This window comes from Bos javanicus, chromosome 15 (genome assembly GCF_032452875.1).
Source record: "Bos javanicus breed banteng chromosome 15, ARS-OSU_banteng_1.0, whole genome shotgun sequence".
NCBI lineage: Eukaryota > Metazoa > Chordata > Mammalia > Artiodactyla > Bovidae > Bos > Bos javanicus.
The window spans coordinates 43,781,484-43,804,617 of record NC_083882.1 but is presented as its reverse complement, the minus strand read 5'-3'; the positions used below and the strand labels follow the sequence as shown (position 1 = coordinate 43,804,617).

At 43.6% G+C, this 23,134-nt stretch overlaps 1 protein-coding gene across 2 annotated transcripts in view; it reads right to left on the bottom strand.

The window, feature by feature from the left end:
• The window catches only part of DENND2B (DENN domain containing 2B), a 171,671-nt gene extending 151,176 nt beyond the window's left edge, over positions 1-20,495 (bottom strand). For both annotated transcript variants that reach the window (XM_061440862.1, XM_061440863.1), the window contains exon 1: positions 20,238-20,495. The gene's annotated coding sequence lies outside the window, so the exon portion shown is untranslated. The remainder of the gene's footprint in view (positions 1-20,237) is intronic.
• Between the last annotated feature and the right edge of the window lie 2,639 nt (positions 20,496-23,134).

Genomic DNA, 23,134 nt, shown 5'->3' with positions numbered 1-23,134 from the left:
ACTCTTTCCAACTGACCACAATACCTCCGTTATAGGAGGAACATCTGCCCCCGAGCACCAAGACCAAGAATCAAAACAGTTTATCTGCATGTCTTCTTAAGCAAAACAACACAGCCAGAATGTTTGGCAGAGACTAACTAAATATTTCCTCTGTGATCTGTGCCGGAGGGGAAGACTGTGGGAGTGAGGTAGGCACAGAACACAGGGAAGCTGAAGAGAAAACCACTGCAAAGGCCAGCAGATGGGTGACAAAGGAGGGAAAATGCAGTCTTAAGCGGAGGACAAGCTAGGAGCAAAGGAATCGGATTATTTTTCTTTAATGTTGAGGTTTAAAAGTAGGGTTCTAAATGTGAATGTAAATAGACTGTCATCTAAGAACTAAGGATATTGTGATACACAGGAATCTGGGGGAATGACATGGGGGCACCTCAGAACTCAAGGGGAGGACAGACAGGTAGGTGATGCTCCTATCATGGAAGGGAGGTCAAGGCACCTAGGCAAGGTTCTTCCAAGATCAAGCAGCTGAAGGAAGGCTGGAGGAACTGAAGAAGTTGCTATACAGAACTAGGTCCACTGGTTTAAAATAAAAAGAAAGAAAAGAAATCCACCTGATTATCCAAAAGAGAAATTCTCCGAAGAGTGTGAAAGCTGTGGAATGGGAACATTTTTATCCAAGGAAACGTCACGTGAGTTTTCCGGAACCTCTAACAAAGAAAAGGCTTTAAAGGGCAGACAGGATCACTCGACAGTGTCAAATGAACACAAAGAAAAGGGAAGCTTCCATAAAAGAATAAACAGGGCTGACTCAGGCTTTCTACCACTGCCCCTGGGGCAAAAAGGTTTTCTCTAGCGCTTCTGTGAGCCATGCGCTTCCCAGGTGGCTCAGTCAGTAAAGAATCCACCTGCAATGCAGGAGGCCTGCTTTCAATCTCTGGGTTGTGAAGATCCCCTGGAGAAGGGAATGGCAACCCACTCCAGTATTCTTGCCTGGAGAATTTCAAAGACAGAAACCTGGCGGGCTACAGTCCATGGGGTCACAAAGAGTCAAACACGACTGACTAACAGTGTTGGACTCTTTCTATGAGCTATTATCCTATTTTTTATTATTATTACTATTTTGGTCACACTGTGAGGCATGTGGAACTTCTCCAGCCAGGGGACCAGGGATTGAACCTATGCCCCCTGAAGCGGCTGCATGAGTCTTCACCACTGGACCGCCAGGGAAGTCCTGTGAGCCGTCATCTTAGCACAGAGTGAGGTCCACCTCAGAGACGCTGTGGCTGTGCCGGCATGCTCAGTAGGCAGGATGACATCGGAGCAAGGATGAAGTAATCTCACCAGCAAATTTAGTCACTGGTGGTTACCCTCCCTGCTGGAAGAAAGAGAAAGAACCTAGAGCTCCTAACCTTAACAGGTTTACATTCTATTTGAGCAGCCAAGACACACATTCCAAAGAACTAAGAAATACTGCATCAACATTTTAGCTCAGCAAGCTCCAATAAGCAGCCGAGCCTCTGGGTATGAAAGACCATTACTCCCTTTCTTAGAGGACAGTACTGACAACTAAGGCAGTGATGGGCAAATGAGAAAAAGTCTGATTGTCACAGAATACAGCAAAAGAGAATTTTAGGAGTCAGAGGAATTGCTTCCTGATTATGAACTGATTCACTCATTAGGCAAAGTCTATGAAACAAGGAGTTAAGTCAAGGGCAGCTCTTCCCCATGTGGAAAAATTGACAAGGCAGACAAAAGGAAGGAGTGAGCTCCACGGAAGCAGGGAAATCCCCCACCCAAGGCTTCATGTGAAATCAAAGGCAGAAAGGACCAAACTAATGTAAACAGGCCAAGGGAAGCTAACGTGCCCTTCTCCAGAGAGGCCAAAACACACACTTCCCCAGCATGGCCCTGGAAATGCAGAAGGTAGGTGTTCCCTTGGACGAGAGAGGCAGCCTAGGGGCACTGGGGAATTCCCAGGCTGCACTCAGGCTTTTTTCCTCTGAGTTCCCAGGCACTCAGAGAGTTCACAAACCACCCACCCCACCCCCCCAACCCCCAGGGCACAGGGACCAAGCAGAAGGTAAAGCTAACACTTAACTGCTTGGAGGAAAAATGCAGCCTGCCCAAAGTTCCCACAGGAGAGAGTAAGGAGAAAATAACCAGAGGGAACAGCAGAACCACTTCCAAGTCTGAGCACCTAGGCCACAGGCCGGCGGGCTCCCCATCTCTTCCTTAGCACCAATGCAATAAACAGCTGCCCGGGAGAAAACAATGGGCCTTTGTCTGTGTCTCTGCCTTTAGATTATTTTGGAGAACCAAACAGGATTATTCCTTTAGAGGAGTGGTTCTCTTAAATACTGGCCCAGGCCATGATGCAAGTCTTTATCATGTTCAGCAACCCTCTCAAATTCATACCTGAACCACAGTGGGCAGCAAGGCTCCTGTGCAACCGTGTCCCGTACCTGGTACGTGAGCCATGGCAGACAGGTGCTGGCAGCGCTCCTCCGGGAGCCCTCACCAGTCAGACACCAGAGCTATGACTTCTGCTTCTCCTTGGCCTGGCCACAGGATTAAACGCCTAACGACTTACCCCCTTCTCTCCATTCACCAGAATATTCCATATTCAATATTCCATTGATAGCTGATGCTGTTTTCATCAACAAGCCTGCTGAAATGCACTATCAACTGTATCTGTGATAAAGTGTGAAACAAGCTGGACTGTCAAGCTTCTCTTGAGGTTGCTATCAAATAAAACTTTCCAAACTGACAAACATATCAATAAAGTTTATGTTGTCATTTTTTCTTGATTCAAAATCGTTTGTGTAAGTGCTAAGTTGCTTCAGTTGTGTCTGACTCTGTGCGACCCTATGGACTGTAGCCTGCCAGGCTCCTCTGTGCATGGGATTCTCCAGGCAAGAATACTGGAGTGGGCTGCCATGCTCTTCTCCAGACGATCTTCCTGACCCAGGGATTGAATCAAGTCTCTTAAGTCTCCGGCAGTGGCAGGCGGGTTCTTTACCACCAGCGCCACCTGGAAAGCCCTCAAAATAGTTTAAATCTAACAAACTATTATAAGGTGCTTTCTTACAAAGAGCTGTTCTATTATCCTATTTTATTGTTTTTTTAAATTTATTTATTATTCCAGATTTCACATGTCCCTTCTTATATGACGTGATGATGACAGACTTGGGGACTTTGTTTATTTTTGGCCTCCTTTCCTGGGAAAAAAATCTTAAAATCTAGGAATTCTATGTTGACCTCATGAAAACAAAACAAAAACATGTTTTATGAAGTTCAATAAGCTATAGTATGCTAGTCTTTTCCCATTTTCCTCCACAAAGACAACTGGTTGCAAATGAATCTAGCAGCCATTTCTTTCCAACCACCAAGGACGAGATGCCACACAGCACGGCACAAGATCCCATCACATGAAACAGAGACAGTCTGAAGAGCTCCTAGCATCTTCCCCTTCAATACATCTCTCCTCACCAGCACTACTCCTCTCCCCAAACACCTCCAAATAAAACACACTCAGAGTTTTTCAGAACAGTTAGCTGGATACCATGAGTTCCCCAATTCAGTCCAGAAGATCGCTCATTTTCCATGATTTGAGCACAAAGAAGCATCACAATGTAGTGGAAAGGGCTTTGGAATCTAATGAACCTGGGTTCAAATTCGGGACCCCGGGAAAGTTCCTTAATTTCTCTGCATCATCATTTCCTTGTCTTTGTGACAATTAGCAGAATTTATGAAAGTATCCAGTAGTGACTGGCACAGAGTAGGTCTTCGCACTGACTCAGTTCTTCCTTGAAGCATTCCCTCTTAATATCCCCCGAGAGCAAGGCTTTTCAGAGAGTTTTTTGAAAACTCTGAATTGGAAATAATGAAGACAAGTCCAATCTTTTCCCACAAGAACTCAAAAGTCATGAGGCTTTCCCTATCTTCCCTTGCTAGTTAAATTCCATCTCTTCCACAATTCCTTTCCAGGCTCTTTTGGAAAGGTCTGGGCACCTATTTAATAGTATAAATCTCCCACTTCTCCTTCTCAAGAGCCTAGAAGAATTATTAACTGGCTCAGGGTTCTCTAAGGGCAAGGCATTCAGTGTCATCCTGGAAAATATTAAAATGTGGAAAAACCGCTCATCTCACAGCCTCGTGTTTCTGTACAGGGTCGAATCAACCCTTTTGGAGTTTGTTCAATCTGCTCTAAGCAAAAACTGAATCAGGTCTCTAGTACAGCACTTTGCTGAACAAATGCTCCAAACAAGCAACAAAAAACTGTAATCAACTTTTTTAAGACCACATACAGTTTCATTTCATAGTACTATTTTGATCCCTATTAATAGAAGCCCTGTCATCATGAAAGCAAAAGAATTCCCAGCACCAGATGCGCCAGAAGAGTGACCTTACATGCTACTTTTTCCAGGACCATAGAATTTTACACAGTTGAATTCTTTATAACAAGGGTCATTGTGTAAATGTGTTGTTTGACATAATTTGCAAAAACCTGTAAAAGCTTTTCATATAAACAAATCACAAACCAGAAAAAAAAAAATTGTTTATTGGCCCAAGGATCTCAAATTTTAATTCCAAAATTGGAGTCACCCTTTCAAGTCACAAGCTGAAGGCTTCAACCAAGGAGGTGAATGAACATCCTCTCAAGAGGGGAAAAGAACCCTTGGACCCCAGCACTAATCTCAGTCTGCCCATTGCTGCTGCTGCTGCTGCTGCTGCTAAGTCGCTTCAGTCGTGTCCGACTCTGTGGGACCCCATAGATGCCAGCCCACCAGGCTCCCCTGTCCCTGGGATTCTCCAGGCAAGAACACTGGAGTGGGTTGTCATTTCCTTCTTCTGCTGCTGCTAAGTCACTTCAGTCGTGTCCGACTCTGTGTGACCCCATAGACGGCAGCCCACCAGGCTCCCCTGTCCCTGGGATTCTCCAGGCAAGAACACTGGAGTGGGTTGCCATTTCCTTCTCCAATGCATGAAAGTGAAAAGTGAAAGTGAAGTCACTCAGTCGTGTCTGACTCTTAGCGACCCCATGGACTGCAGCCCACCAGGCTCCTCCATCCATGGGATTTTCCAGGCAAGAGTACTGGAGTGGGGTGCCATTGCCTTCTCCGTTCCTTCTCCTACTAAGGTACAAAACTTGTATGAGGAATAGACCCTGGGTGGGCCTCATTTTACTACCCTAGGAAAATGTAAATAAGGATATCTACACTTGTAAGAACTGAATTTGCCAGGGAATGAAGCCAGAAGACCAAAAGAATATCTAGTGCAAAAATGAAGGGCAACAAGAGCCTGTGTTGGCAAACCACAGGCCATTTCAGCGCGGCAGGAAGGGGAAGCCATGTGTGGAGGACGTGAAGTAAAAGCCAGATGACAAAGATTTTTTAATGTCACATTAAATGAGTTTGGAATTATCCTGTCAAAGAAGATTCAATAAAGAACATTTGTGATGCACTTACATGAAGATTAAGAAAAGATTTTTTTTAAATGGTCACAGAAGAATGGTTAGGGCTAAGGATGCAGATATTCCCTGGGAAGACACAAAAAGCAACCTTCCCTGAAAATGTTCTTGATCTGAGTAGTAGTTACTTGAGCAAACACAAATGTTAAAGATCATTAAGCTACACACTTATTATTTGTGCACCTTTTGTTGTTGTTGGCTCACTAAGTTGTGTCTGACTCTTTGCGACCCCATGGACTACAGAACACTTGTCCTTGACTATCTCCTTGAGTTTGCTCAAATTCACATCCATTGAGTCAGTAATGCTACCTAACCATCTCATCTCTGCCACACTCTTCTCCTTTTGCCTTCAATATTTCCCAGTATCAAGGCCTTTCCAGTGAGTCTGCTCTTCACATCAGTTCAGTTCAGTTCAGTTCAGTCGCTCAGTCGTGTCCGACTCTTTTCGACCCCATGAATCGCAGCACACCAGGCCTCCCTGTCCATCACCAACTCCCGGAGTTCACCCAGACTCACGTCCATCGAGTCAGTGATGCCATCCAGCCATCTCATCCTCTGTCGTCCCCTTCTCCTCCTGCCCCCAATCCCTCCCAGCATCAGAGTCTTTTCCAATGAGTCAACTCTTCACATGAGGTGGCCAAAGTACTGGAATTTCAGCTTTAGCATCATTCCTTCCAAAGAAATCCCAGGGCTAATCTCCTTCAGAATGGACTGGTTGGATTTCCTTGCAGTCCAAGGGACTCTCAAGAGTTTCTTCTCCAACACCACAGTTCCAAAGCATCAATTCTTCGGCACTCAGCCTTCTTCACAGTCCAACTCTCATATCCATACATGACCACAGGAAAAACCATAGCCTTGACTAGATGAACCTTTGTTGGCAAAGTAATGTCTCTGCTTTTGAATACGTTATCTAGGTTGGTCATAACTTTCCTTCCAAGGAGTAAGCGTCTTTTAATTTCAGGTGGCCAAATTAATGCAGCTTCAGCTTCAGTGTAAGTCCTTCCAATGAATATTCCTTCCAAATGATTTCCTTTAGGATTGACTGGCTTGATCTCCTTGCTGTCCAACGATTCTCAAGAGTCTTCTCCAGCACCACAATTTGAAAGCATCAATTCTTCAGCTCTCAGCCTTCTTTATGGTCCAATCTGTACAAGACTGGAAAAACCATAACTTGACTATAAAGACCTCTGTTGTCAAAGTGATGTCCCCACTTTTTAAAACGCTATCTAGGTTTGTCATAGCTTTACTTCCAAGGAGCAAGCCATGTCACCCTGTTAATTTAACATTTATGCAGAGTACATCATGTGAAATGCTGGGCTGGATGAATCACAAGCTGGAATCAAGATTGCCAGGAGAAATATCAACAACCTCAGATATGCAGAGGATACCACCCTAACGGCAGAAAGTGAAGAGGAACTAAAGAGCCTCTTGATGACGGTGAGAAAGGAGAGTGAAAAAGCTGGCTTAAAATTCGTTGTGCACTTTACAGTATGTTATTTCTTATGAAAAACGAAGAGTTTCTAGCAAGGAAATATGGTAATTGACCTGTATTTCAGAAAGCTCACTCTGGGAGCAGCTTGGGAGATTGACTGAAGAACATCCAGGGGCAGGCATTCTGAGACATTAAAACTGCATTCCAGGAAAAAGATGGTCAAGACTTTAAATGGATTGGAGGCAGCAAGAGAGCAAGGAAGACTTTTGGGAAATGGACTGACAAGACTTTATGAGTGTGATTACTGAGAGAGGAGAAATCAAGAGACAACTCTGTGAAGGCGCTGGTGAAAACAGGAGAACAAAGCGCAGCTTTCCGGAGATAAGTATTGAAATGTCAGCTTAAAAAACAGTCACAACCTTAAAGTTGAGAGTAAGAGTTTTATTCGGTGGGGATTTTAGGACTTTCGAGACGGGGAGACAGCATTTCAAGTAAGCCTGACAGAACTCTTCTGAGGAGGTGAGGGGGGAGCTAGGTTAGACAGAAGTTTTGCAACACAGTGAAGATAGTCTGAACATCAAAAGATTATTGTTAATTAAAGAAAACCAGAAATCCCAAATTAAGGAATTCAGCACTTTTCTTTGTATGGGAGGACGCACGAGTCTGGGCTCACTGAAATCATTCCTTTCGTATGCATTTCAGCTACCCTGGGCCAGAATCCGGTGTTTTTCACCTAGGGCTCACCATAGGGGATGGCGGCTAAATCTGTGGTATTCTTCTCCTTCCTGAGTGCCCTTAGGGCTTACCAGATCACTTTGGAGGGCTGCAATCTCTGATGACTGTGACATCCTTGTTTACTGATATGGCAGGAAATACTCCATTTCTCAAAACATGAAGTCTGAGGTGCTTGTGGGTCACCCAGCTGTCCAAAAGCAATAATTATATACACTAACTATATGTCAGGTAGTTCTGAATACTTTACATATATTAACGCATCTAACTTCACAAAAACCTTATGAGGTAGGCACTATTAGTAGCCCATTTTACAGATGAGGAAACTGAGGCATGAAGAAGTTAAATGACTTGTCCAGGACCAGATATAATAAGCAGTAGAAAAAGGATATGAACCCAGACCATTTGGCTCAAGAGTTCAGGCTCTTAAGGTGACCACTGAGATATAGGTGATACAGTCTCTGACGTAAAGGAAATAGTCGAATCCCTGGGGAATAGCTGAGATCTCATAGGAAGAGAGTATGCAAAAACAAGCAATAACAAAACATGCTTCTTAGTGTTGTCACAAGAATTAAACAAGATATTTGCAAGCCTCTTGGCGATAGGCAAGTCACAGAGTCAGGAACCTATTAAGGACAATTCTTCAACAAGACTGACTGGGTTAGATTAAAAGAACCTTAAAGGATATAACAACCAGATACAGTGTGAGGTTACAGGTTCAATGTCAGTATGGAAAAAATGATAGGATACTTGGGGGTCAACAGGGGGATCTGAAACATGGACGGGGTGTTAGTTAAAATACAAATCCACAGAACATGAAAAGTAGAGATATTAAAAATATAAAACAATGAATTATAGTATGTCTAGTATGATCTTGCTTTGGTAAAAAGCAAAGAATACAAACGTACACAGATATACATAGAGAAGGATCTAGAAGAGGGTGCACAAAGATATTAATAGTGGTGATCTCTGGGTGTCGGGAAAGTGAAACTTAATTTTTTACAGTGACTACAATGCAGACATTGCGTTTTTTAAAGAACCAATTTAAAGTTGAAGGTAATTTCATATTTTGTAGTTTTCTATTAAAGAAGTCCACAGACATGAAGAAAGCAGAGCAAACCTCATACAGTATATAAGCTGGCTCCAGATGCCAAGAAAAAGAGGGGAAAACAACTTCACTCTGGATAGCAATCCAAGGGCTCAATAAAACAGTCCTCTTAAAAACAAAAACACTCCTCTTCTACATCTGTCTTCTTTTGTTCTGAGCAGCTGCTTTTTTCCAAACGATGGGAAAAATTAGCATGATTGCCTCCCTCTCATTTTTGTCATTCGTTCTCAGAAAACAACACACCATGCCCTTCTCAGCATCCCCAAAGAGCCATGGAAGCAGGCAGAAGTAAAGAGCCTGAAAAACAACACATGCCGTGTGCCCTGTGTCCACACTGCAGGCAAAGGAACTTTCAGAGGAAGGGAAAAAGCCCCCGTGGAGAACGCTCTTCTCTGGGCTTACACAAGCAGGAGAAATTCTTCTGGAAAGACTTCAAACTTAGAGGGTTTCATCAGGAAGTGCTGCTCCAATGGAACTTCCCACACTTCATGCAAGAAGCTAATTTTCATTTCTCTTAAATTTAAAGTCAGGCCAGGGACAGAGGTCAGGGAGAGAGGGGAGGGCCCAGTGGGGGCAGAACAAGTGAAGGGGTACACTGCTGCTGAGAGCACTCTCCTCCTGGCCAGCAATCCCAGCAAACTGGAAGGTGCCAGATCTACCCAACAAATTCCAGTCAACCAGTTCAGGACCCTTACCAATTCTTATTTTTCTTCAAAACTGCCTCAGTATTCAGTATATTGCCTATTACACAGTACACATTTAACAAGTGAATGCAAGCTTAAGTGAGTAGTCTGAACTAACTGAGGGCTTATGGACCGAGCTCTATAACTTTTGGGGCTTCCCTGGTAGTTTAGACGGCAAAGAATCCACCCGCAATGCAGGAGAACTGGGTTTGATCCCTGGGCTGGGAAGATCCCCTGGAAGTGGGCATGGCAACCCACTCCAGTATTCTTGCCTGGAGAGTTCCCATGGGGCTTAAAGAACTTAATGTAAAATAGAACTAAATGTTAATATTCTGTATCAACAACATTTGATGCAATATGATCAAAAGATTAAAGCTCCAACACTTAGCATAGCATCTGGTACTTAACAGGTCCTGCTCAGTAAGTATTTGTTGAATACTCTAGGACCAGATCTTTTTCTGCAACCCAAACTCTCAGATCCAGTATGAGATATTATCTGAAGGTCTGTGTTCTCACTTTCTTGCTGACTTTTAAAGTTTTTCCTTAAAGATGGAAAAAGATTCCTGAGGATGGAAAAAACTTTTAAAGTATCATACCCTGTGCCAATTCACTGGCCTGGTAAGGACTGTATCAATCTATTCTCATCAGCCCTGGCTGAAAATCTATGTGGATACATTTATGGGCCGGGGGTTTAGCACAACCCATTCACCCAAAGCATTTGTGGGTCCAGCAGGCAGATCTTACTTCCATTGGCCTCTTGAGTCCTAAAACGACAGTGTGAGGCTGCGGTCCCTGGAGGCCTGACTCCCAGCCACAACATAGCTCCTCCGACACAGATGTCCAGGCCCTCCTTGGAAGCTGATCCCATTCACTGTCCATCTGCTGCTCCTGCCCTTCCCCCTCCCTCCATCACTATTTCACACTAGTATAGTGTTATCTTCTACCTCTACGTTCCAGGCTCGGCTGCCTGAAGAGGAATCATCACTTAGATCCTAAAATGTCATTTACAACCATATACAGAATTAAGGGAAAAGGCCAGTTCTCCAGGCTTTTTACTCCCATGCTCTAAGAATTCTGGGTACACTCATCTTACCAAAGAATTGAGTGTCATCTTCAAAACCCCCTACAAATTTCTAAAAGCAAACTGAAATGCAACTAGGCCCCTAACTGCACTAACAGCTGACTGTTACAAGGCCTCCAAACTCCTCAAGGTTCCACTTCCTTCCTCAACTCCAATCTATTCTCCATACCTACATATCTACATCACCTTCACTAGAGCGAAAAGACAGAACAAGACTTAAAGCATTTTGTATGCCTCCCTGTCATTCTGAATTTAAAGTCTTCAAGATAACGTTCAAGATCCTCCAGGACCTGGTCTTCACCTTATTCAGCTCATCATATCTCCCATGGATCTCTTGTACAAACCTGTTGATTCAATTAGGCCTAATTTCCATCCTAATGTCTATCCCACACAAGCCAAAATCACTGTGTAGAGGAAAGAGAATTGACCTAATAATCAAAATATCTGGATTCCATACATTTTTGGCATACATTAGCTGTGTACCTTTGGACACGTCCTTTGCTTCTGTAGGCTCGGTTTCCCTATCCATGAGCAGAAAGATTGAACCAGATCATCTTAACAATCCTCCTAGTTTAAGAAAAATTACTCTATGATTCCTATATGACCAACCAAATCCATCTCTTCCTCAAAAGTCTGTAAGTCCTCCATGGATTCTTTCTAAGCACTCCAGACCACACTACTCTCTCCCTTCATGAACTCCTATGTCTGGAATTCAAAACAAATCAAACAGTGCATTCATTCAGCTAAGATTTTCTGAGCATTTTTTTGGCCAGATATTATGGCAAATCTTTGGCAATAAATATAAAGCCAAGTAAGACCCAGTCAGTTCAGTCACTCAGTCGTGTCCAACCCTTTGTGACCCTATGGACTGCAGCACGCCAGGTTTCTCAAGTAAGACCCAGACCCGTGTATATCACCTGTACACCCCTTCCTGCTTCACTTTTTATCCAAGTAAAGTTATGTTAAACGTGCACATCAAATGCATATGACACCATTTATTCATTTAACAAATATTTATAGAAAACTTTCCATGTCCTGTTTTGAAAAGTAAAGATACCAGTAAACAGATGGACCAACTCCCTAACCTCATGGCATCTGTTTATTTTTGTAAAAGCAGACAGGAAAAACACACAAACACGTAATGCAATTTTAGGAATAAAAACAAAGCACAGATTAAAGACTGACTAAGATTAGCTTTCTTTGGATGATCAGGTCAAGTCTCCTAGAGGTGGCACGTTTGAGCCAACACCTGAATGAAGTGAGAGTACAAACTGGCAGTATTCAAGAAGAGCACGTCAGCTGCAGGGCAAAGGCTCTGAGACAGAAGACGCAGAGAGGAAGGCAGAGAGTAGGTGGGAGGGCAGGGACTAGAGCACATAAGGACTTGGTTGCAAGCGTGAATTCTGAGTGTAACGGGCAGGATTCCTTATGAAGGCTAAAGTAGGAGACAAACGTAACAGCTTGGTTGCTATGTGGAGAAGGGATGGGATAGAGGGGTTCATGACCAATTAGAAGGTTAAACAGAACCAGTTAAGGGCTTGGCATCCAGTCTCCAACTAAGCTCACATCTTGACTCTTCGGTTTATGAACTGTGTGATCTCAAGGAAGTTCATCTCTCTGACCTCAGTTTCCACACCTTTAAGTGAGGATGACAGTACCTACATCACAAAGCTATCTGAAGATTACACTAATGCGTGTAAAGCCCTTGGAACAGAGTCTGGCACAAAGTAAACATTCTATGAACGCCAGTGCTTTAAAGCCATGGGATCACCTGGGGAAAGGGCAGATAAAGAAGAAAAGGGGGCTGGAGTGACCCTTGGGGCTCTCCAACATCTCCAAAGTCCTCCATTCAACCCAAGGCTTTTCCATAAACCTGCATATCCTAAGCCTCATCCAGGGCCACAAACCCCCTGTTTGTGACTCACGATTTAAAGCTTGATAATTTAATACTTTATAGAGATCTTTGGGCAACAGTTATACGTTCTAAGTTCAGGACTGGTTTGGTTTCTTTTTTTTTTTCATATACTTGTATACCCACTACCATGCCTGGCATAGAGTCAGACACAGACCAGGGTATTGGAAACTTACTTGTGGACACATCACATAAACTAAAAATTTTAAAGTCAACGAACTGTACTTTCTCTTAAGGAAAAAAAAAAAAATCTTCAAGGAATGATGTGGATCACACGATATCTTTAGCACTATCCCATCATCCAACCATCAGGCCCACCTTAGCTGAGATAGTCACAATGGCCCAAAGCACCTGCCAGGCCATTTTCCCTTCTGACTTCCAATCCTTGTGCTCTATGTGGAAACTTTTCTGTCTCTTCTTTCCTGGAGATTTGTCTAGGTGTAAAAGCCTCTCCTGTCTGGCAACATGTCACACTCTGGCCCCCAGCCACTAGTCTCCATAAGCCAAAAAAACAAAAAACAAAAACCTGGATATTGAAGCCAAATTTTATTCCTTAAAAACAAAACAAATCAAAAACAGAAGCATCAAAACTTAGGTGAAAAAGAGGGGAAGAAAATGGACCAAACACACATCCAGAGAACCATCTAGGAGGGCTCCTCCCACACTGTGTAGGCGTCACAGAGCTTTCGGCTAGTGACTACGAGTATTTACAGAATGACCTCAAGTGACAAGAGTTTCCAACAGAACAAAAGTACAAGTCAATGAGGGGGAAAAGAAGTCCTAAGAGGTTATTGCTTTGCTTAGTTTCCAAGGAACTACATGCCCTTCTGTTTGTCCTCCCTGTCCCACCCACCTTCCTCCCCACACCCTCAGCCCTGATGATAACCACAGAAAATAAGGCTGACCCACCAGGACCAGCTGTTGATGTGGCTTCAACCACGTCTGAGCCTCAGATCCTGAGATCTGCCCCTGGCCCCCCAGGGACCAGTACCAGTGACAAGGATATGGGAACCACGTAGGCGACTTGAATGTGGGCAGAGCGGAGCACATGAAATTGCTCCCAAACTGGCTTTCTCACTCATATCTAAACCGGGAACAGACAAAAGGCTGCTAGATGTTATTTTACCAATACCTTTCAGCAAAGCTACTGCTAACTAATGCGGACTGCTGAGCTGCTTATGGGGGTTTGAAAAATGGTCCACCTGAAATAAGACACAAAGTGGCCTCTGTCCATCTCCCAAGACTGCTATCACTTTCTGTATAAACACTTTGGTCCTAAATCCTATTCTAATTCAAGGCCGTGATCTGTCAAAACACAGATGTAGAGGAAAAAAAAAAAAAAACAGCAAAACAAAACCCTCACAGTGGTTTATCTCTGATAAATTGGACATTAAAGACTCAAATGAACACTTTGACCTTAAATCCTGTTTTTCCATCCTCTTCCTAAGCCTATATAGCACTATATAGTCATTTGTTTTTGGTTTTTTTTTCCCACCTCCCAGAATCCCCATCTATATAGTCATTTGTAAGTTGGTTTTCTTCATCCCGAGATCAGTGTGTATAGATTCTAACATCTACTGAGAAGCAAAAAGCTTTGATCCCCCTCCTATAGTGGTACAAAGTTTCAGGGGAGCTTCTATTCCCTTTGGATCCCAGTGTTAGGATCATTCTGGTTGTGTAGAAGCTCCTTGGGTCTAAGCACCTAGCATCCATCCCTGGCTCAAGTGCCAAGACCAGACTTTTAGGAAAAACTTCTCCAGGCAATCCTTGCTACTAACCCAGTGGGTACCTCCTAATACAGGAGCTACTGCATTTAAGTGGAGCTCCCAGCAACTGTAAATGTAACCAAACGTGACTAGCAGCAAAAATAACTGACTGAACCCTGTTCACTTACTAGAAAATATATGCTCACGTGTTGAAACTCTATCAGGAGTAATCTCAGCATCTAGATCAGATCCCCATAGCAATACTCCAACCAGGGTTATCCAAAAATTACTTCCCATCTAACTTCTTTACTCTACCCACTCCTCAATTCAAATTCCTTGTATCAAGCGTGTTTACTGAAGAAAAGCAATAAGAGAACAAAGAGATGCTTGAAAGCACTAGCCAATGTGCTATGTCCATAGCAGATATTCAGTAATGTTGAACACCAGAGTGGATGAATAATGCTTCCTGAAGACTGCTGCTGCTGCTGCTGCTAAGTCACTTCAGTCGTGTCCGACTCTGTGCGACCCCATAGATGGCAGCCAACCAGGCTCCCCCGTCCCTGGGATTCTCCAGGCAAGAACGCTGGAGTGGGTTGCCATTTCCTTCTCCAATGCATGAAAGTGAAAAGTGAAAGTCAAATCGCTCAGTCACGTCGGACTCTTCGCGACCCCATGGACTGCTGCCTACCAGGCTCCTCTGCCCATGGGATTTTCCAGGCAAGAGTACTGGAGTGGGGTGTCCTGAAGACTAGCGTCTGACAAAAATATCCTCAGACATTGACTCCTTCATTAAAAGCTATATCTACTCCAATCTAGCCTTCAAGAAAGGAAAGAATAGGGAGAGGGGATAAAAAAATTCACAAATATTCTATATTCAAACTTCAAACTATATTCAAATTAACACCCAAGATCCCAAATTCACATCAAAGGAAGACAGAAAGTCACCAACAGTGACACTGGCCCACTCAAAGCCGTTTTCACAACACTGACAACCAGGACTCTCAGCATGCGCTCGCTAAGGCCCTCTATCACAAGAGGCCCGTGAGAAGAGGTTTTCTTTCTTATGCTCTTATAAAGGGTTAAGCAGATTCTTTCTATCATATTTACTCAGGGGTCCTAGATTCTGGTTTGAACAAATGATTCCCACACTTCTAGAAAGGCCTTAATTGGGTTAGTCTGTTACTTTTACTACAATCTTACAAAGGCTGGATTCTTTTTAAGTCCTTAAAAGACTTGGGTAAAATTCTTTTGGTGATAATTTTTTTTTTTTTTAAGATCCTCTCCAGTGTTTACATATGTTCCACAACCACTCATGCTGATAAGGGAGGAAAAAAGCACATTTTATTTCCAAAAAGCATCCTTCAATTTGAAAGCTCTAATTGCCAACATATTGGATACTGACTTACTACATAAAACAACACACAAAACAACACATATAAGCACAGGTCTAAAAAGCAACTCAGCTTGTTTAGCCAGAGAAAGGGAAGGAAAAGATGGGTACAGAAGGAGCAATCTACATTTCTGGTAGCTGACATTAGGCTCCAAGAAAGACAACATGCCCACTCTGTGAACAATTGTGCATTAAGAGGCATGAGAAAAGGGTAAAAGCAAGAAACACTAAGAGAAAAAAAAAAAGCTCAGGCTAACTACAAAGAGATAATCTGTGATCATCAGTCTGGAAAGCTCAGGAAACATTTCCTGGAGAGACTGTGAAGTCTCTTGAGAAAGAGCAAATCTCTTGAGAAAGACTTAAGAATATTTGGAGGTGGAGATTTAAGGATAATTGGAGGTGGAGTTGGAGTGGGTTAAAACAGTCAAATGGTTCTACTATTCTAGGAGATTACATCTGACTATCCAAAGGATATTCTAGTCCTCTTTTTCTAAGCTTTTAGCTATCTTGGAAAATGTAAATCATTCCTTTAATAAATTATAAAAATGATAGATGCTTACCAAATATAAAAACACTAACAACTGTGTAAGCAATGAGCCAAAAATGCAACCAAAACATCTCTGACATTTAAACAAGAGCACTGCCAAAGTCTCTTTTTGAGACCCCCAACTGTCAAAACTAACCTCAAGAGCATTCTCACAGAAATCCATACCAAAAGATCTGCCATATTCTGGAGAAAAATCCTAGTTTTCCTTTCTCGTCTATAACCACAGGCCACAGATAAAACAAAATGGCTTTCAAGTGATACAAGATACAAAATGCGAGAAGGAGCCAAGGACCCATAGTTCAGGGCATGAACTATGGGTTCATCCTGGGAGATTACTCTGATCTAGAAGAACTAGATAAACTGAGCTAAGAAACATCGAATTCCAGACACTTCTGAACAAATGGCAAAGCTGGAACCTTACCCATATCTTCGGACTCTAAATTCCCTACTTCAAGAGGGCACATTCCTCGGAGGTCCGAACCCAAACTGAGTCATATCCTGACACATTTAGAGCTGCTGGTGAGAATTTCACAAACCAAAGCCTCATTCAATAGGGCAAGCTCTCCAGTTAGAGGCTCTTAAAGGTAAAAATGAATTTGGAGAACTGAGATGAAATTTTAGCTTTGCAACTTTTTAAAAAAATTTTTGCTGTACTGGGTCTTCGTTGCTGCGAAGGCTTTTCTCTAGTTGCAATGAGCAGGGACTACTCTCTACTTGGAATACACGGGCCTCTCATTGCGGTGGCCTCTCTTGTGGAGCACAGGCTCTAGTGAGTGTGGCCTTTAGCAGTTGCGGCGAGTGGGCTCAGTAGTTGTGACTCCCGGGCTCTAGAGCACAGGCTCAGCAGTTGTGATGCACAGGCTTAGTTGCTCTGTGGCAAGTGGGATCTTCCCAGATGGAGGATCGAACCCATGTCTCCTATATTTGCAGGTAGATTCTTCACCCCTGAGCCACCAGGGAAGCCCATTTTGCATCTTTTTATTTTACCAAAAAACGTGGTTGACTCTAACATGAGTTTATTAATAAAACAAAACTTCTCCAGTTGACAAGCGATTTTTCTGTTAGTTGCCCTTTTCTGTCTCATCGCCTGTTACCTGATCTCCCTTGGCCTAAGAACCAAGTCTTCAGAGCCCTGACACATTCAGAGGAAAGGCCTAGAGGTTGACAAGGAAGAGTAAGAAATCGAGATTGCATTCAAAGTGGGAGACAATTCTAGCAAAATGGCTCCACCCACTGCTGCCCTTCCTGTGCCCATTATCTGCAGAGAATCAAAGGGCCTGGTTATAAACTTGGGTAGTGGATGGCCCTGCAAGCTCCCAAGCTGAACAAGTGAACAACACAATTAACTGGTAGGAAATGTGGCAGGGTAGAAAGAGCTTTGCACATCTCAAAATCCTGGCTTTCCGATCCCTTCTAAATTCCTACACAGTAACTACCCAAATGCAACCTATTGCTCCTCCATAACAAAAAAGTGAAATAAATCTACATTTTTTCTTAACTGGTCTTATTAATAAGAAAGGTAATTTCAATTCGTTTTCACCTTGCTGGTGCCAAGTTTTAAATTTTGGCATTTTTAAGAAGCAAGGGAATGTTGAAAGGAAAGGGCATCTCAACTTAAACAACATTTTAGGGCAGAGGCCCTAGTTTGGGGGTTCAACTTTGCAACCTAGGCTCTTAAACAAATTACAACATTGATCTATACCCCAGGGTAGCCAGGAAAGGAAAACCTTTCCACCAGAGCACTGTGAACCACGTGGGAACATAAAGGACAAACCAGCAGTCGTGGAGCTCCACATACACATTCCATGCCAACGCTCACCTGCTCAGATCCAGCGCTTCCCTGATCCCTGGCAGCCCTGTGGTCTGTGCAATCAATTGGTTCTCACCCAGTGAACGAAGCCATCAAAGGGTAGGGGGAACGGGGCAGGAAGTTACACACCGAGATATCCTGACCACACTCACTCTCTTTAGGCTGCCAATTAAGAACTACATCTTGCAGGTTACCTAAGATAAGCATGTTACATTCCTATACACAGATGTCATAATAATCTTCTAAAAACTCTGCTTTACCCATCATTTCCTTTCTCAAAAATCTTTAAAAACCAGACAGAGTAATAGGATGAAGTTCCAACTCCTAAGCCAGAATTCAAGCTGACCCGTCTGCTTCAGCTGAACCTGCCACTGTCCCTGGGGAAGGACAACCTTCAGAGTCAGATCACAGGGAGCAGGAATTCCAGCTCCACCACTTACCACTTGTGCGATCCTGAACAGGTTACTTATCTGTGTGGTCACTTCTCTTTAAAACAAGAAGAGCAATACCTATGCCATAGCCCTAGAGGATGGAAGACAGAACATGGCATACGGCACAGAGGCGATGATGCTCAGTAAGCACCACTTCTCTCCCTAGCTCCAATCCAAAAGGTCTACTCTCTTCCCTCTTGAAAATTCTCCCCAGCAACTTTCCACTGATTTCAGAACCATGCTTTGCTTCAATGCCTAACTGAAATCTTTTCTATAAAGTTACCCTGGCTCATGATCATTTTCTCCTCTGAGCTTCTTATATTTTAGGCCAATGGATCTAAATTTTTTGTTCTTCTCTATGTGTTGCTCCTCTTTCCCGGACACGTCCACAAACCCAAAAGCAAAGTTTTTAATCAATCATCAAGCCAATAACAATTTAAGTGGTCAATAAAAAATACTTTGAAGAAACAGTTGCCTTGGGGTTGTCTACCAATGATGGGAGCCTTTCTGGCCCAATGAGGGGATAATACCACTTTCCATATACGCTTGAGAAAATCTCCCACATATCTTGGGGAGTTTTTCCAAGGGTAATATTTATTGGGTAAATGAAAATGAAGCCTTAATCTATGTAGTCACAAGGGAACCCTCAGCCAAGCCGGCGAGTCCAAGAAGCTTTAATTCACTCCATGCATTCAATAGGTTCTTTTTAGCTTTTGCTTTGTGCTGTCCCTAATTCACCATGGGAGACAGACTGAGCAATCTGGTCTCTATCTTTGATTAGCTTTCTGAAATTAGACTATTTCTGATCCCTTAGAAACCCCTATTTCTGAAAAACCTCATCAACGAAGGGATTCACCTTCTGAAAATATTACCTGGGAGGAAAAAAAACAAACAAACAGTAATACAGTTACTGGGGTTTTAACTTGGTGACCCTATCCTAAGATGGCCAACTGAGGAACTTGAACATAAGCCCTAGCTCAAAACAGCCCTGCAGAAGGAATAATGACCCCTTCACCATTCCCAAGACCCTGCCGTCCAAACAGAAGAAACAACCTTATCAGGATAAGGCAAGAGGTGGACTGAGGCAGCATTTCGCGAAATTCTCTTAGTGAAGCTGTTTCACACAGGTTCAATTGTAAACCACATTCTCATAAAGACCACAGGAAAATGCAATAATCTCTCTTTATAAACACTTGAAAACGTTCAGTCTCTTGAATTCTACAAACTACTAAATTCTTTAATCAGGGAGCAGAAACGTTGGCTAAAGTGTGTTCCTTTGGTCTTGGGTCACTTAAAAATGCACTTTCAATACTTAGTGCACTTCAAAAGAACAGCAAAAAAAAAAAAAAAAGTAAACATAAAGTGATAGAGAGCAAAATTAATTTTCCTTTGTTTGAGTTCCGTGTGTGTGCGTGCGTGTGTGTGTGTGTGTGTGTGTGTGTTCTGGAAGAAGTGCACACAAACTACCACAGCTGCAGGTAAGAGCTGCCGAGCAGCTAGGGCGCATCCAGGGGCTCGCAGAGAGCCCACTACCAGGACCGCCCAGACCTCGGGCTCCTCCTCGCACACCAACCAGCTCTTCGCTTCCCCAGACCCTCGGCTCCATGTTCCCCACCCCCAACTGCGCGCCCCAGAGGAGCCGGGAAGCAAGGCTTGCCAGGACCGCCCGGAGGGCAGCCCCCACCAACCCTACTCCTCTGCGCTTTCAGAGGCCTGGGATCGCTAATACTCACCGAACTGGAACACCTCCCGGGCAGAGTGGTGACTAGCGGGGAAAGGGCTCAGACTGCAGCCGCAGGGCAGGGCGCGGCGGAGCCGGAACCGGCGCCCCTTCTGCCCGCCACCCGGCCTGTGGAGCAAGAGCACTGAGGCCAGCAAGCAACCTCCTGGCGGGAAGACGGGCAGGGAAAGCCTGGGCGGCGGCCGGGACGCACTTACCTCTGAGCCCCCCAGCCGGGCTGGGTGCTCGCAAGGATGGGGGCTTGCCTGCAGCCGCGCAGCCCGGAGGAGGAGCCGCTCCGGGAGAGAGGGCGGTCGTCGGGCGGGCATCCGCGCCCGGGGCTGCGGCCGGGCTGAAGCGAGAGAGAATGGAGGGAGCACAGATTTGAGTGGAGAGGGGCGTGGAGGAGGTGTGCCTCCACCCGAGACTGGGAGGGTGGGCTGCTGGAGCCCGGCGGAGGGGTATGCTCGGAGGCTCTGGAGGGAACAAGAAAACCGCGCTGAGTGCGCGCAAAGCGGGGGAGGGAGGGCGCTGGGGATGGGAAGATGGGGGTGGAGAACAGGATGAGGAGTTGGTCCTCAAACTGGACCGGCCCTCACCTCGGACCATCCGACGAAGAATTGTCTGGGTCTGGAGCAAAACACAAGAGGGTCTGAAACTTTATGTCATTTTCTCACACACACGTGACGCCCCTGCAGTCCAGATGGTTTCAATCACTGGAGGAAAAAAGCGGCTCTGTTGGTATGCATGAAAAACCGGAGCTGGGAGAGTCTGGGAAAAGCTGCCTGTACAGCCTGCCTGCCTTCAAACTAACCGATGAGCTCTTTCCGCTCTCCCAGCCCGAGGCCAGGGGAGCCCTGGAAAACCCTAAAAGACACTAAAGGAAGCTACATTTGGTATTGCGGGAGTGGCGGAAAAACTCAGAAAGCGCTGTAGTTCCAAGGCATCTGGTCTGAACCGAATGTTCTGAGGGCATTCTGAGAATTTGTTTTTAAATACTCCATGAGCTTGCAAAACCAACTAGAAAGGGGTGTCATTAAGGAATAAGCAATGGAATACTAGCAGTGAAAATCTGTGATTTATTAGTGGAATTCTGAAAGAAATTGTTAATGCAGTATGACAGTTCCACTTGGGAAAGAATAATGTAAATCACTTAAAATCAAAAGCCATACATACTTAGCGGGATGTTGGGATGCCATGTAACCCAATTTCTCATCCCATAAATCACAATAAATAGAACTTAATGTTGAAATGCACAAAATTGACTCTCACAAGCCTAGTTACATTTTGAAGGAACAAACGTGTATGAATGACCATAAACAGTCTCTAAGGGCAAGACATGCTTCAAAGTTCAAGCCAAGAGAATTGTCACAAATCCCAAAAAAAGTCTTTATTCAGCTGTAGAGCAAGCATAAAAAATAATGGGGAGTTTAAGATGCAAATTGGAAATAATTTGTTCTTGATGGAATAGAAAAAAATAGAAGCACCCAACTGATAGTCTGTTGTTCCTTTGCTTAGAAAACATATTAACATGAACTAATAGTATTTATACTTTATCTCAATAAAATTGATGCCAGAGTATGTTTGGTCTTTCCAGCAGAAAGCCTTACATACAGTGTGACTCAGTTGTCCATGTGTGAAAATTGTGTCAGTCTTTGGTAAAATGAATTGGTTCTACATTAGGAAAACCCAAGATTTTCATTTTTCTACTGGAAAGCACAGGTTACAACATGAAATCAGGCAAATCAAAACTCCAAATTCAAAATCTTACAGTGAGTTTCCACTCTAGTTCACTGCCATGCGTGAACTCTTCAGGAGACTGAGGCTATCTGGGCGGACAGAGCCTTCTCCAAGCTTCTCCAATTTCAAATTAGAGTGGTTCTGCTCTCCACAAACAAGAGAAATCGGGCAAAAGAATCCTCAGAGAACACAAGTCACAAAATTTAACAATGCTCCAGGCAAATTCCACCCGTAGCTCCCAAGCTCTATACAGAGGTTCTTAAGTTTCCTAAGTCCCAAACTATTAAAACTCCTATTAAAGTGTTATTCTTCTTGTGTATGACACCTGTAAAGAAAGCCAACTCAATGGAAAGCAACAAGATTTTCTCTATTCAAGCCCAGGACAGTAATTGTTTTCACCTGTGGCAGTTGCGGCTGCTGCCTCTTACATGTTCTAAAGACAGCAATAATGAGATACAAATAGTTGTTCTTTTCCTTTGCCAGTACTTTGCAAATTATGCATCAAACTTTTTTAATTACTAAAGAAAAACCATAATCAGATATTCTCTTTCAGAAAGAAAAGTAACATCTTTTAACTTTTCTAAATATAGTCTTGAGTCTAAACTCCACTGATGTCAGTGTTACTCAGTCTGTCCTAATAATAGCCAAATATTTATTAGAGACACTGGAACCTGAAATGTTTTAATGCTGTCTTAAATGGTGTTAATTTAGTGATTTCTGTTAACCTAATGTCCACATCACTTGACAAACAAGGCCAACTGTGTATAAGATGCTAAGGGAGGTAAAAGCTCTGTGAGGACAGGGACTGTCTATCTCGTGAAAAACTATACCCTCCGTGCCTAGCACAGTGCCCGGCATGAAAGAGCTGCACAATAAATATATGCTGTTTGAACAAATGAAAGATAAGTAAAAACACTCCTCCTAAGATTCCAGTCTTGTGGAGGCGTGTGACTTCTAAAGAACAGAATGAAAGAACAGCTTCAGAAGGGATACCAGCAACAACAAAAAGGTACGGATAATTAGCATTAGCTGGCTTTGGATTCTAATCACAATATTCAAAAATGTGCAGAGAATGCTGCAAATAAGAGGCATTTATAAGAGGAATTTGGTGTATTTCATGCCTCATTTAGGGATCTCAGAGATACACTTTCCCATGTCCCCATTATTCAGTCCCCTCGACACAGAGCCAAGACAAGATTTGAGCATAAACATCCTGGCTCTAATTTGGATAGTATGAGTGCTGTTCCTTTCATCCTCTCTCATACATCTCCTCCACCCCCAAGCCATTTCCTCTGTACTGTCTTCTGTCAGTCTACTGAAAGTTTCCTAATCTTTAGAAGCAGTAGCTTTGGTTCTCTTTGTGTGGAGAAGTACA